At 32.1% G+C, this 13,953-nt stretch overlaps 1 protein-coding gene across 5 annotated transcripts in view; it reads left to right on the top strand.

The window, feature by feature from the left end:
* IRSp53 (Insulin receptor substrate 53 kDa) overlaps nucleotides 1–13,953 on the top strand; it is a 681,191-nt gene that overhangs the window by 399,235 nt on the left and 268,003 nt on the right. The window lies entirely within an intron of this gene.

The following is a 13,953-nucleotide window of genomic DNA, read 5'->3' as shown; positions in this document are numbered from 1 at the left end:
AAAGGGAGATTCTATAAAACTATGGTAGATCAGTTACCTAGACAACCATGGTTTTGAGGGAACTGTCACTAATAAATGGGTTGTTTACGACAATAAGCAGGTCGAGAGTGAACCACGCTGTGTGCGGATCGTATCTACACAGGATCAACAAAAGGTCCTCTCTCCTCTTTGCGTAGATTGCAATGAGGAGGAGGATTTCAAACATATATAATAATGGTATGTCCACGTTATGTAGTAGAAAGGAAACGAATGTTTGACGACATATACAGGTATTTAGATGCACCATTTCGCTACGAAGACATAATATTCTCCACCAACATCTATGTGCTTAAATTTGTAGCAGAGCTAGCAAAGAAATATGAATCGTGTTTAAAAGTTATAGCCGATTAGAATGAATGCAAGAAAATGATTACGTGATTTTAATTTCGGTTAAGGTATGAGGATGGCAGGAATATAGAGTACTGATCCATCCATTAGCTGTAATGTTTATGTAAATAGTTGTATATAGTAGAGGGATGAATGTGTGAAGCGAATGTATTTATAAGTAAGAATGGAGAGTGAGTGATATTCTAGTGATAAGCACCTAGACGATGCTGGCTGTACGGCGAAAGCCAATGCCCCCCCCCCAAAAAGGCAAAAAACAAGATAAACCTCAACCAAACAGTGGTGAATCAAAGTTTAAAACTTAGAAATGCCATCAAATTACTTTCCCTTTGCAGTTTGCATTTTGTCCTCCTGTCAGATCTATATTCGATTTATACTTTCTCCTGCTAACTTGGTTAAATACATTGACAAACTACTCACGTGTTAATAAGAAATAATAATTATTATTTAGTATTAATAAGAATCAAATATGACTCAGAATTTCATTAATTAGATAAAAATTGGCTGACCAAAAGTGCCATTTTACTGAATAGAATTTTACATATTTTAACATTTTCTCGCAAAAGGCACCAACGATTTTAGTTAAACTTTGTACAGTGATTACAAACATTTAAATTTACAACTTTTACAAGGAATGATTTTTTCAAAAAACTCGAATAATGGGTAGGATACCTCAGCGATCGGTGGATAAGATTTCTTCTGTGGTAATTTATGTAGTTTATTGATGATTAACCATTAAACAACTGTACTAATGGACGGTATTAGTAAGATAAGTTTAAATATAAAAATAATTCAAATGTTCCCAATTTGAAGAAGATTGTGAGTGCAGTATTTTTGAGAAAACATTTTGAGATTTCTAAATTTAAACCGATAAGTCTTTGTTTTTATGATGTTTTGTTTAATTATCTGAAAAAATCACAGTTTAATTGTAAAACAAAAAATTGGTTGTCGTATTTAAATGATATCTTAACGTGTTTGGGATGTCCTTCAATTTTAGATTCGACTTACGATTTTAAAACTATTGCCGATAACTGTGACGACATTCTAAGCAAATGGGCTAATCACTTACAAAGTAAAGATATTGAAAGGATCCTTAATTCGAGATATAAGAACAGTTATAGATTGATGGCTTCATTTATTGGTGGCGAACAATACTTTAAATATAATTGTAATATCAAACATATTAGAAGTGTCGCCCAATTAAGACTGTCAAATAAAACCCTTGTAAGATTGTTTATTGATGGAAAGTCTCACATAATTAACGCGGAGGAAATACATGTGAAATGTGCAATTACAATGAATATGAGTCCCTTTCACATGTACTTTTTAGATGCCCGTATTATAAATTATCTAGAAACCAATTCCTACAAAGATACATTGATAAAAATATCAACGAGGAAGAAAATTCAGTCAATTTGTTAATGATTAATGATTTGAACAAACTAAAATCTATAGCGTTCTTTTTGCTGGCTGTTATTAAAAGAAGAGATTTTGCGTTGAATTTATTTTAAGTTATTTTATTTTACTTAATTTATATTTTCTCAAAATGTTTAGTTTAATTTATATGGAGCTATTTATTTATTTACTCGCTTATCTTTAATTAATTTGTTTTCAAAAGGAGTTTATTATTAATTAATTTATTTAACTTATTCTCATTTTCATTTATTTCTTTTATTTGTAATGTATTGGATGTAAAACAAAAAAAGTACGAAGCTGACTCCCTGTAATATGTAAAATTGCATAAATACGGTATTATTATTATTATTATTATTGAAAGTCTTTGTTTGCTCTGCCGGTGCCAAATTTTATATAAAAACCAGGTTTTTTCTTTGTTTACTAAAGTCAGCAACAACATGTCTCCCTCCGCGTAACTTATTAGCTTAAATATTAATTAAAGGAGAAACATTCCTAGTTCCGCAATTCACTGCAGAAAGGAGAAAATGAGAAATGGGGTAGCTAGCGGTTTCTAACCAGAAATGGCCAGCTAAATTGGTACCATTAAATGTAGTTATCTCATAACTAATTAGAATTAGTTTCCAGTTAGGCAGTGATATATTTTACCCTTAAATTCACCTCTCTTTACTGGACTTTAAAACAAAACTTCCAACTAACCAACATACATCTTGTTAAACTACAAAAACATCTTCACTGAACTGCTCTCAGTAACTTTTACACTTGTTTTTTAATATTTTTGTTTTTATTTATTTACATTTAAATTGAATTATCAAACATCTTTCTTTTATAAGTTCCTTTATTAGCTGTACGTAAAGTAGAATCTCTCTTATTTAAAATATTATCAATATACGCGTTTTCTTTTGAAAATACTTCATTTTATACCTCTGCTTTTTTAAGATATCTATCTACAGTAAAAGTTTGTGAACCTCTATTTGAACTAACTCTTTTCAAAAGAAGAGAGAATCTTATGTAAAGTTCAGGATATTGTTTTAGACAGCATGATAAACAATCTATTTCTTGTTTATAAAATATTGTAACCCATAAGTGCTTACATAATATTCTTTAAACATAAACAAAAGTTAGGGGAGAAAACAGACTTTGTTTTTTATGTTTCAGAGATTATTAATAAGGGATTTATTTTTTTGTATTTATACAATCTCATAATATTATTAGTTATCAACAGTAAAATTAATGAAGATTATGATTCTTTATTAATGCGTTATCAACAGTAAAATTAATGAAGATTTTGATTCTTTATTAATGCGTTATCAACAGTGAAATTAATGAAGATTTTGATTCATTATTAGTGCGTAATCAACAGTAAAATTAATGAAGATTTTGATTCTTTATTAGTGCACTATCAACAGTAAAATTAATGAAGATTTTGATTCTATATTAGTGCGTTATCAACAGTAAAATTAATGGAGATTTTGATTCTTTATTAGTGCTTAATCAACAGTAAAATTAATGAAGGTTTTGATTCTTTATTAGTGCGTCATCAACAGTAAAATTAATGAAGATTTTGATTCTTTATTAGTGAATACAATTTTAATTGAATGATCTTTTTAAATTAGCAGTTTTTGTCATCGCTCTGTAAACATTTAGAATCAACTTTTTTGTATTCTAGTCTAATTTCACCAATCATAAATTTAAATTCAAATATGGACTGCGCAGAATAATAACGAGAGGATCGAATAATTATTCCTCTAATACAAATATAAAAGAACTCTAGAATCGTTTTAGTAATTCTTTATTTACTTTTACAATAATTGTTTTGTATCTCTACTTAAACGTGTGATTCTTTCGCATAATTCTTTAATTTGGTATCTATATTACAAATAATACCAGCTTTTTTCAATTTAGGAACAGCAAAAAAAGTTTTGGTTCTTTAAATTGGTGACCCTATTTCTGTGACGTGACGCCTTTTTATCGATCATTGTATATGTAAAATTTAAAAATGTCAAATAATTGAGTCTACGTGATAATTTGTTTTATATTAATTTCATAGTTTCTTAATTTGTACTTTTTCATGAACCTAACCAAAAGGGCTTTTGTGGAAACTACATTTTTCTCTGTTAGTAAATAAATATCTTATTTTCGTTCATTTTGCATCTGTTTTATTCTTTTCTAGCTGGTGTATAATAATGAATAGGCGATAAAAAATGACAAGCTATTCCCCCGAGGAAGCTTTCTGATTAAGGGTATAAGGGAGAACTTAAGAGTAAGAAGGGTAACGGGGTTGGAACTATATCGTTGAGTAAATGTTGAGTTAGTGATAAGCTATGGGCTGAATTCCAGTCGCTCCTCCATTGTCGCCGCATGTTCCATTTAAGAGTACAGTGACTAGAACAGAATTTTCTTATTCCAGCCATGAAGAACGATAACAGAGTCACATTGGAAAATTATGTCTTTCCTTCCCTTCCTTGTTGTTGGCTATAGAAGAACTGGAGTAACCCGCTTTTATGCTCCCTTATAAATATAAACTATTTAAAGTGCATTGTCTATAGTCTGTGCAGTTTATATATTGCACTCTTCTTCTCTTTCACATATATAGTAGGTCAGCAGTATTTATGCATATTTTCGTATTTATGGTATTCCATAACTTTATATGAATTTAGAAATATCTTAAAGAATCCATAAACAAGATCTATGGTGTAAAAGTGCTTCTTTTATGAAGAATAGTTACGAGCGGTTTGCATATAAGACAAAAAAGATGTCGCATCTACGCATTCCTCATTTTATTTCGCTTTAAACAAAATATGGCGTGAACAGACATAGATCTTTATGTAACTTTATAGAGTTAAAACTTCGGATTTAAAAAACTTATTTAATTCTACTAACATAATCCAGACTAGATTAGATTCAACGAGGCTTCCCCAGAAATCCAACGCCATCGTCATTGTAGCTCCCACTAGTTAGAGCACCATTTCCGTCTTTTTAACAAGACTTAGAAGCCTGGTTGACAGTCTATTGGGCCTAGAATTAGGGCGTGGATTTTTGTCTTTTCTTCAGATCCGAGCTCTTTGCCAAACTGACACAATTCGTGCAGCACTATTATATCTTATTCCTGTCATACCCTCTCCTGGCTGTCGTCTTCTATCATGGATTTATTCATGCTGTAATGGCCATTGAAAAGGCGTACGATCATTTTAATGGTGCCCAGTCTTGCTGGAATCGGTAATTTTAGACGATTTTAGAGCACCCCACCATTTCCGTTTGTTTAACCAGACTTAGAAGCCTGGTTGAGGGTCTACTGGGCCTAGTATTAGGGCGTAGATTTTTGTTTTTCTTTTCCTAAGATCCAATCTCTTTGCCAAACTGACACAATTCGTACAGTACTGTTATATCTTATTCCTACATTACTGTTATATCTTATTCCTACAGTACTGCTATATCTTATTCCTTCAGTACTGTTATATCTTAGTGACATACCCTCTTCTGCCTTTCGTCTTCTATAAGGCCCAAGAAATCCATGGATTATCCATGCTACAATGGCCAGTGAAATGGCGTACGGTCATATTAATAGTTCCCAGTTTTGCTAGAATCGGTAATTTTAGGCGATTATCTGTTAAAATAAACTCTTTTTCATCTCTGCCTTTGGCCAGGTTTTCCTCTCACCACTCCTGAGACGCCACAAGAGGGTTCCAGCTCCATTGAGAACTGCATTTTTATGCAGTTATTTCTTAATTCTCGCTTCACCTTCTTAATTAATTTTAATTAACGTTTAACTTCCATTTAAACGCAGGTTTTCAAAGCGAACCCCAAATTAGTGCTTGCTACTGATAAAGTTTAACCTAAGTTTTGTTAAACGTAAAGTTGACATTTTCAAAAAGGTCAGGTTATCTTTAGATATGTCAAATATTTTGAACTAGTGTTTCTTAATTATCATTTATACAAATAGTATAAATTAGTTTTTATCAGGCGGATAATTTTAATCAGTATTTTAGTTTTCGCGAAAAGCTTTGCCATTAAACTAGTTCTCAACTAAAATTTTTCAAACGGAAATTGACAATATTACCACAGAGAATAAAAGAAACTTTTAGACTGAAACACAGATAATGAAAAACTGAACAGATGTATTAATGTTGACTGCAGATGGTGGAAATATTCTCCCTAATTCAATTCATTAATATTATTATTATTTATTCATTTGAATAATGCTAAATAATTAAATAAAAGTTAAGTTACATCTAGGTACGGAATAATTGTAATTCAGAAGTTGTTTGTACATAAAGTTGTTTCCAGTACATCATATGAGATGTAGAAAGGAAGTTATCAGACATACATAAAGAGTTCTCACTTCCGCATTGTGTTGTTGTTCACTTTTCCCTCAGTTTGGTAGTCTGCTGAAGTATCTCTCTCATCCACACACAGAAAGGTGTCTTTCATTAGGAACTAGAAGTTGGAAAAGACAAAAGTTTTGTGACACACTCCTCCGGACTGGCAGCTACAAACAAAGCTCCATCCCATCTCTTTGGATGAAATCTCTTTGGTAGCCCACAAAGTACGTGTTACATACACCACTAACCAAACTGGGGCACTTCACAAGTACCATAAAACCTTCTTAGATATCCACACTGGGTACATCGTCATTTCTACAGGTCTACAGCCTCAGGCAGAGCACTGTCTACTTGTATACCTTTAGGAACGAGGTTCCTTTTTCTTTTCTTATAGCAAAACTTTTGATTAACACTTTGGTCTTAAAGTTTGATAGACGGGAAGGTAACTTGAAGGTTTCCTTTTATGCAAGGTATTGGTGAAGCATGGTTAGTTCTTTCCAAAGGGAATTTAATTTCTGTTTATTATCAATTTAATTTTTACTTTTTATCTTTGATCATTATTTTATTGCACAGAATAACACAAGTGCAAGTCTAGTGCATTGCAAAAAATCTAGTGCAACGAGAGAACTTCTTCAACAATAGCTCTTAACCAAAACGTACGATGAACTAGCTGTTTAGGGTGATTCTGTCTAGTTCACTGACGGCATTAAGATTCTGGTAAAGACTGAAGATCCCACGGAAGATTTTCTCACTTTACAGTGATGAGCAGTATTGTCTGTATTGTTATTGACAGAACAATGTTCAAAAGCTAACAGTGCATTGAAAAAAAAAAACTCCTTACTTACTTAAATGGAGCAACAACCCACTAATGAGTCTGAGCCCCCTCAATAAGCCTTCGCCAGGCATCCCTATTTAGTACGACAGCCATCCAGTTTGTGAAGCCTAGAAGTAAACTTGCGTCCGCGGTAACACCATCGATCCACCTCGCCTTCGGCCGGCCAATCTTTCTTAGACTGTGGATCTCTTCTTTCAGCACTCTTCTGGCTATCTCGCCTTGTTCCATTCGAATAACTTGTCCTGCCCATCTTAGCTTTCCTAGTTTTATGAACCTTACCACATCCATTTCCTCATATAGGCTATAAAGCTCCTGGTTTTTCCTTCTTCTCCATATCTGCCCGTTCCTAACCGGGCCCATATATTTTGCGGAGTATTTTTCTTTCAAACGCCAGAAACTTCTTTTCATCTACCTTTCTAGTGGTCCAGGTTTCCGAGCCATAGGGGGAGAACTGGCCGTATCATTGTTTTATACAGTCTCACCTTCGTCTTTCTAGAGATCAGGTTAGACCGGAGATGTTTGCTAAGCCCAAAATAGCATCTATTGGCTGCAGCAATCCTCCTCCTTCCTAACTCACAGGAAATGTCATTCAGGGGCGTTTACTTCTTGAACCCAGATTAGATAAATTAGTCTACCCACTCAAAAGTATACGAAACAATGGTAATGTCTGTGGCGTGGGGGGCCTTCGCATCCGGACTTCATGTATTTTTGTTTTTGTCCGGTTTATTTCTAGACTAAAAACTCTTGCGGTGGTAAAAATCTCCGGGCGCCAATAACCTGAGATGTTGTTGCGCCATTAATTGCCTTATAATCAAATAATACCGGCAATAACAGTAATACCACTTAGTTTAGCCTACTTGGATTCCCGTGCGAAGATCTTAGGTTCGAATCCAGCAGTATAAATAAATTATTTAGTAAATAATGTTAGCTATCCATCTCCGCCCACGACATTTGATTTTTAGGTAGAGGTAAAGCCCCGCCCAACAGTTCTTTCTTACTTCTATCTCTTTTTCATATAATTAATTTTTTAATTGCCGCAGAAAAAGGGGAGTTTTATTTAGTAAGCAGTGATTGTTTTAATTAAATATGGAAACCATTGTCTCTCAATTGATATTGTTATTTTTCGGTTGTTTGGCTTGCATAATGATGGCACTTTTTATACATATGAGAATTATTAATAAAAGTCCAACTTGTCATTATTTCTCATTTCGTGCCCGTCAACACAATCTTTCATTAACATCACTACTAACATCATTGGAATGAAAAAGAAATAGAAAATATTATAATAAGGCCAGTATAAAATACAACTAATTATAAAGTTTGCCAATTAGTTAGTAAGCTAACTGCTCTAGCTTGAAACCACAACTGAGCCGCCATACTTGTGTACTTCCAAAACCTCTAACTTATTCTTCTCTTATCTCTCTCTCTTCTCTGGTCTAAATAGACCCAGGTATAACAGGAATGTGTGTTTGAATGTTCTAGGAGAAAACAAATTCAACACAGGATATACTGCTTGTGTGGAAATTCCGTTTTGACCGCTAGATATGAGGTATTTGGTTTGACAGCTCTCAAACTGGACCTAGTATAGATTCATTCATGTTCAAGTTACCATAAAACTAAAACATATTTTAAAAAGTATTGTTAACGTTCATCTGCCTTAGAATCTATTAATTTTTGTTTAATAATCTGCTTAGTTTTACTAATTATTTTAATAAAGTCAGAGTTTAAGATCTGAATATACTAAAAACTTAAACATTAACTTCTGATATTCTGTTTGTTTGATATAACAATCAAACTTATTAGTTAAACAGAATAAGCTTGAAGCGTTTATAAAACAAGCATTTTGCTTGTTTATATTTTGTGATTTTAAACATTTCTTAAAGTAATTTTACATTGTGTAACAATCGTTTTATGAAAAATATCTTAATGTTCAAAAAATTTAAATGCCTTAATATTTATTAAATAATAAGTAAAGTAACTACAATGATGAAACGGTTTCGAGCACCTGTAAATTACGATATTTTGTTCTTCAGAATAGTGACTGAGTGATAGAATAGTAATAGTGCATATTCAAAAATATGGCTTCATCAATTAAGTCTGGAATTTATTATTATTTGTTAATTGCATTTTAAATGCAAAGAAAAGATAAGATTATTCAGTGATAAATATTTATTAAGGCAATTTAGTATGAACTTTTAAGAAAATATAAGTACCTAGACCAGAGGTCGCCAAAGTGGTCTATATAGACTCCCAGGGGTCTATTTGACAAAAGTAGGGGGTCGATCCTGAGCCAGGGGGTCGAAGGAAAAACAATTTTGAACCCAATATAGCGAACCTTGCAAAGAAACACCAGACACATCCATCTCATTAATTAAGAAACAAAACTTACTTATTTATAAATACTTATTATCTAATAAATATTAAGGTATTTATATTTCAACATTAAGATATTTTTCATAAAACTATTGTTACACAATGTAAAATTACTTTAAGAAATATTTAAAATAATAAAATAAATGTACAAACTCAGTACCTAATAGATAGTTTTATTTTTAATTAACTGAAAATTACTTTTATGGTGGTCGATGGAGATTTCGAAAAATTATATAGGGGTCCATGATCAAAAAAGTTTGGCGATCCCTGGCCTAGACAAACAAGCAATATTATATTTATGCAACGTTCGTGAAAAATTAATTGTATTGCTATTGAATTACTTTATTGCAAAGGGCATATAAAGGATTGTGGCATGCAAGCAACGGGTGAAGAATGGGGAAGTATTTTGGGAAAAGCCTAAATAAAAGTTTTTAACCGTTGGATAATTAATGGTGGTGAACTTAGGAAATGATATAGTTTGGTTGTCTGATGTCAGATATATTTTTGAACATTCATTAGTTAGAGACACAAGCAGATTTTATTTAAAGATAGAAAATTAGGAACTAAGATCAGAATATTTGTATTTGGGAACTATTTGAGATAATTGATTTAGCATGTAGAACATGGATGAGCTTTTTATGCAATTTTTATTAATTTAAATTATTTTCATTTTTTGAATTATCAGCTCTTTCCATCTAATTCTGCTTCCATTATAGTGGAATTATGTTGGTTTTGGAAGGTTTTTGTTCATGAGGATAAAACCAAAATCTCCTTTTCTTTATTAATTATTAATCGGATTGATTTATATAGGGTGTACTAGTAAGTATTGTCCATAGACCTACTGTGTGTAGTACATCTGAAGTGGAGTTCTATGGCGTATTGGTCAACTTCATATTTTCCACTGTTCTTGAGTTTCTAAAATCATTACTTTTTCCCAATAAAAATGTTATTACTCAGAAAGTTTTAGTCCGAATTCGATTCTGATGACACTGTTAGAAAGACAGATAAATTTTCTAAAAATTGACACCATTTCGAAGCATAAGTTATTCTCCAAACAGCCTCAATCTTCCTCCTGGATACTGGAAAAATAAAAGTAATCGCAATTTTTAAGAAAACTCACTAGGCCCTTACGTGATCATTATCAGACCTAGGTGCTGGACACGTTTTATAAAAGTTTCCTTGCCAAATGGGCTTTCTAATGGTATATCATTTTCCAGGATTCCTGTTATCTTCGTATGAGAAATTACGTTTGTTTTACGTACGAGCACTCAACAGTGTTAGTTTATCAAGTTGTTTAATTCATTGAAAACTCTTTTAGATGGACCCAGTAGTCAATTTTTAAAGTAGGCTTTCTTAAAATAAGGAAGTCAAAGGTTACAAATTGCACTTTAAACATTTACTTCTGATCTCTCTGAAATATTTGAGAAAATATCAGTTAACCAAAATGAAAGTTGACCAATAAGCCATTGAATTCCACTTTAAATGTACTACACACAGTAGGCAATACTTACTGGTTCAACCAGTATGTGGATATTTGAGGATTCTTCGAGGAGTTGATAGATTTGGTTAGTATGTTTCCATCGATAATAGATTGATTGTGCTCCAATAAACATTTTCTCTCATAGAGAAACTCGAACATTTTGTGCATCCTTAAAATTTGCATTTAAAGTGTGCATATTCTAAATTAATTTTTTTCAATTTAACAGACTGCCGTTCGTGTTAGAAAACCAAAATTGTTTTGTATAAATCGATAAAACAAAGAAGATAAGATTGCTGGATCATTAGAGTAGTACTCGCTGTTTTATTATGGAAACATTCTTTAAAACAGGATGGCCTGTCATTCTAAGAGGGGGTCACCAAAAACCCATCTGGTTTGTGATTAATACGAACGTCAATTAGCTGCAGTGATTTAAGCTGAGGATTTGGCGAGGATTTTGTTATTGCAGTTAAAATGGAAAAAGATAGGAAAGGAGAAAAAGATTGTTGATAAAAGGTAATGGAGCTAAATTATTAGTATAAATCATAAATTTGTGGCAGGCGGTTTAATATGAGTGAAATAATAATAAAAAATGAATGTTTGTCCGTTGGTAGATTAACGTCATAATGACATTTATATAAATGCATGTTGGTACTTATGAGCGCGCGTGTTTCTGTAAGCTGTCAACTCTAGTTGAAATTACTTCCACAGCCACTGTGATATGTTCTCTTCCACCAGTTCATCCAGATTCGTACCCATCTCTTGCTTGCTGACATTCTTTGAACGCTTCGCAGATAATCTACCATCCCTCATTTTATGTTATTATCTTTCATTGTTTTTTTTTATATTCTCTTTTTGATCTTCAGTTTTAGTTTTGAAAGTTCTTTGAGTGTCTATAGATTTTGAAAACTAAAAACCAAATAAAATTATCCAAGCTCTAAGCATTCTAAAAGTAATTAATACAGTTATCTATTCAATTTTGATAATGCTTCTAAACCCCTTCCTTTGTCTTCTTTCTATCTTGTTTCACTTATTTCCAAAATTTATCGACCAACAGAGTCTTCAATGGATCTAAACAGTCCACTATATGTGAAATTTACGTGTGAAATCTACAAAAGAGAGCTCCACGGTAGCTGAGCGGTTGGTTGGAAGCGAGACCTGTAGAGCTAATATGTGTTGTGGTACTGGGTTCGATTCCCGGTCTTAGGCCTTGGATTTTATTTAATAGTTAATGAAATAAATTTACAGTAAAGTATGTTTGATAGTCGCCTCTGTCCACGACACCTAGTTGGTAGTTGGACGTTAAGCCCCGCCTGAAAAAATAGGCAACTACTAAAGAGGAAATAGCGGAAATAATTTAAAAAAAACTAAAAGTACAAGAAATAAACAAAGAAATAAAAATACAAATGTACGGCGAGCAATTAATACATGGTTTGATAATAAGTAAGAAAGTGGGCAAAATAAGATTTATAACATTCTATATACAACATTTTATACAAAATTTGACTTAACATTAAATCTAATGAAGGAACAAATTTTTATTCAATTTTACAAATTATCAGTAAAATTAAATACTAATTTTAAAAAGATTTACCAATGATGACCCAGATGGACTTAATGTTTGAAAATAAATTAATAGAAATAAAAGAAGATAAAGGATTTTCAAATAAGGGGAAAAAAGCTGTAATTAAAAAAAATACTTAGTTTGAAAAGAAAAAGTACAAATCACTCGTGTTAAATAGCGACTGCAATATCGTCCTCTGTGAACAACATATTCGTATGAAATTTTGTTCCCTTATACACTTTGTTTTCCTCAGGTATATGATATAGTTCTTTTGTGTACAGATCCATAAATTGAGAAGATATAAAGGGTTGAAAATTTTTTGGGTCATGAAATCCTGTAAAATTACACCCACTCTATATCTTCCTCTGTGAACAACATATTCGTATGAATTTTGGTTCTCTTATACACTTTGTTTTCCTCAGATATATGATATAGTTCTTTTGTGTACAGATCCATAAATTGAGAAGATATAAAGGGTTGAAAATTTTTTGGGTCATGAAATCCTGTAAAATTACGCCCACTCTATATCTTCCTCTGTGAACAACATATTCGTATGAATATTGGTTCTCTTATACACTTTGTTTTCCTCAGGTATATGATATAGTTCTATTGTGTACAGATCCATAAATTGAGAAGATATAAAGGGTTGAAAATTTTATAGGTCATGAAATCCTGTAAAATTACGCCGACTCCATATCTTCCTCTGTGAACAATATATTCGTATGAAATTTTGTTCTCTTATACACTTTGTTTTCCTCAGGTATATGATATAGTTCTATTGTGTACAGATCCATAAATTGAGAAGATATAAAGGGTTGAAAATTTTATGGGTCATGAAATCCTGTAAAATTACGCCCACTCTATATCTTCCTCTGTGAACAATATATTCGTAAGAAATTTTGTTCTCTTATACACATTGTTTTCCTCAGTTATATGATATAGTTCTTTTGTGTACAGATCCATAAATTGAGAAGATATAAAGGGTTGAAAAATTCATGGGTCATGAAATCCTGTAAAATTACGCCCACTCTATATCTTCCTCTGTGAACAACATATTAGTACTAATTTTGGCTCTCTTATACACTTTGTTTTCCTCAGTTATAAGATATAGTTCTCTTGTGTACAGATCCATAAATTGAGAAGATGTAAAGGGTTGAAAATTTTTTGGGTCATGAAATCCTGTAAAATTACGCCTACTCTCTATCTTCCTCTGTGAACAACATATTCGTATGAAATATTGTTCTCTTATACACTTTGTTTTCCTCAGGTATATGATATAGTTCTCTTGTGTACAGATCCATAAATTGAGAAGATATAAAGGGTTGAAAATTTTTTGGGTCATGAAATCTTGTAAAATTACGCCCACTTTATATCTTCTTCTGTGAACAATATATTCGTTTGAAATTTTGTTCTCATATACACTTTGTTTTCCTCAGTTATATGATATAGTTCTTTTGTGTACAGATCCATAAATTGAGTAGATATAAAGGGTTGAAAATTTTTTGGGTCATGAAATCCTTTAAAATTACGCCCACTCTATATCTTCCTCTGTGAACAACATATTAGTACTAATTTTGTTCTCTTA

Source organism: Rhodnius prolixus, unplaced genomic scaffold (assembly GCF_049639745.1).
Source record: "Rhodnius prolixus isolate KJV_2025 unplaced genomic scaffold, Rpr scaffold_6, whole genome shotgun sequence".
Taxonomy (NCBI): Eukaryota; Metazoa; Arthropoda; class Insecta; order Hemiptera; family Reduviidae; genus Rhodnius; species Rhodnius prolixus.
Note: the sequence above shows the minus strand (reverse complement) of the source record. Positions and strands in the feature narration are given on the sequence as shown.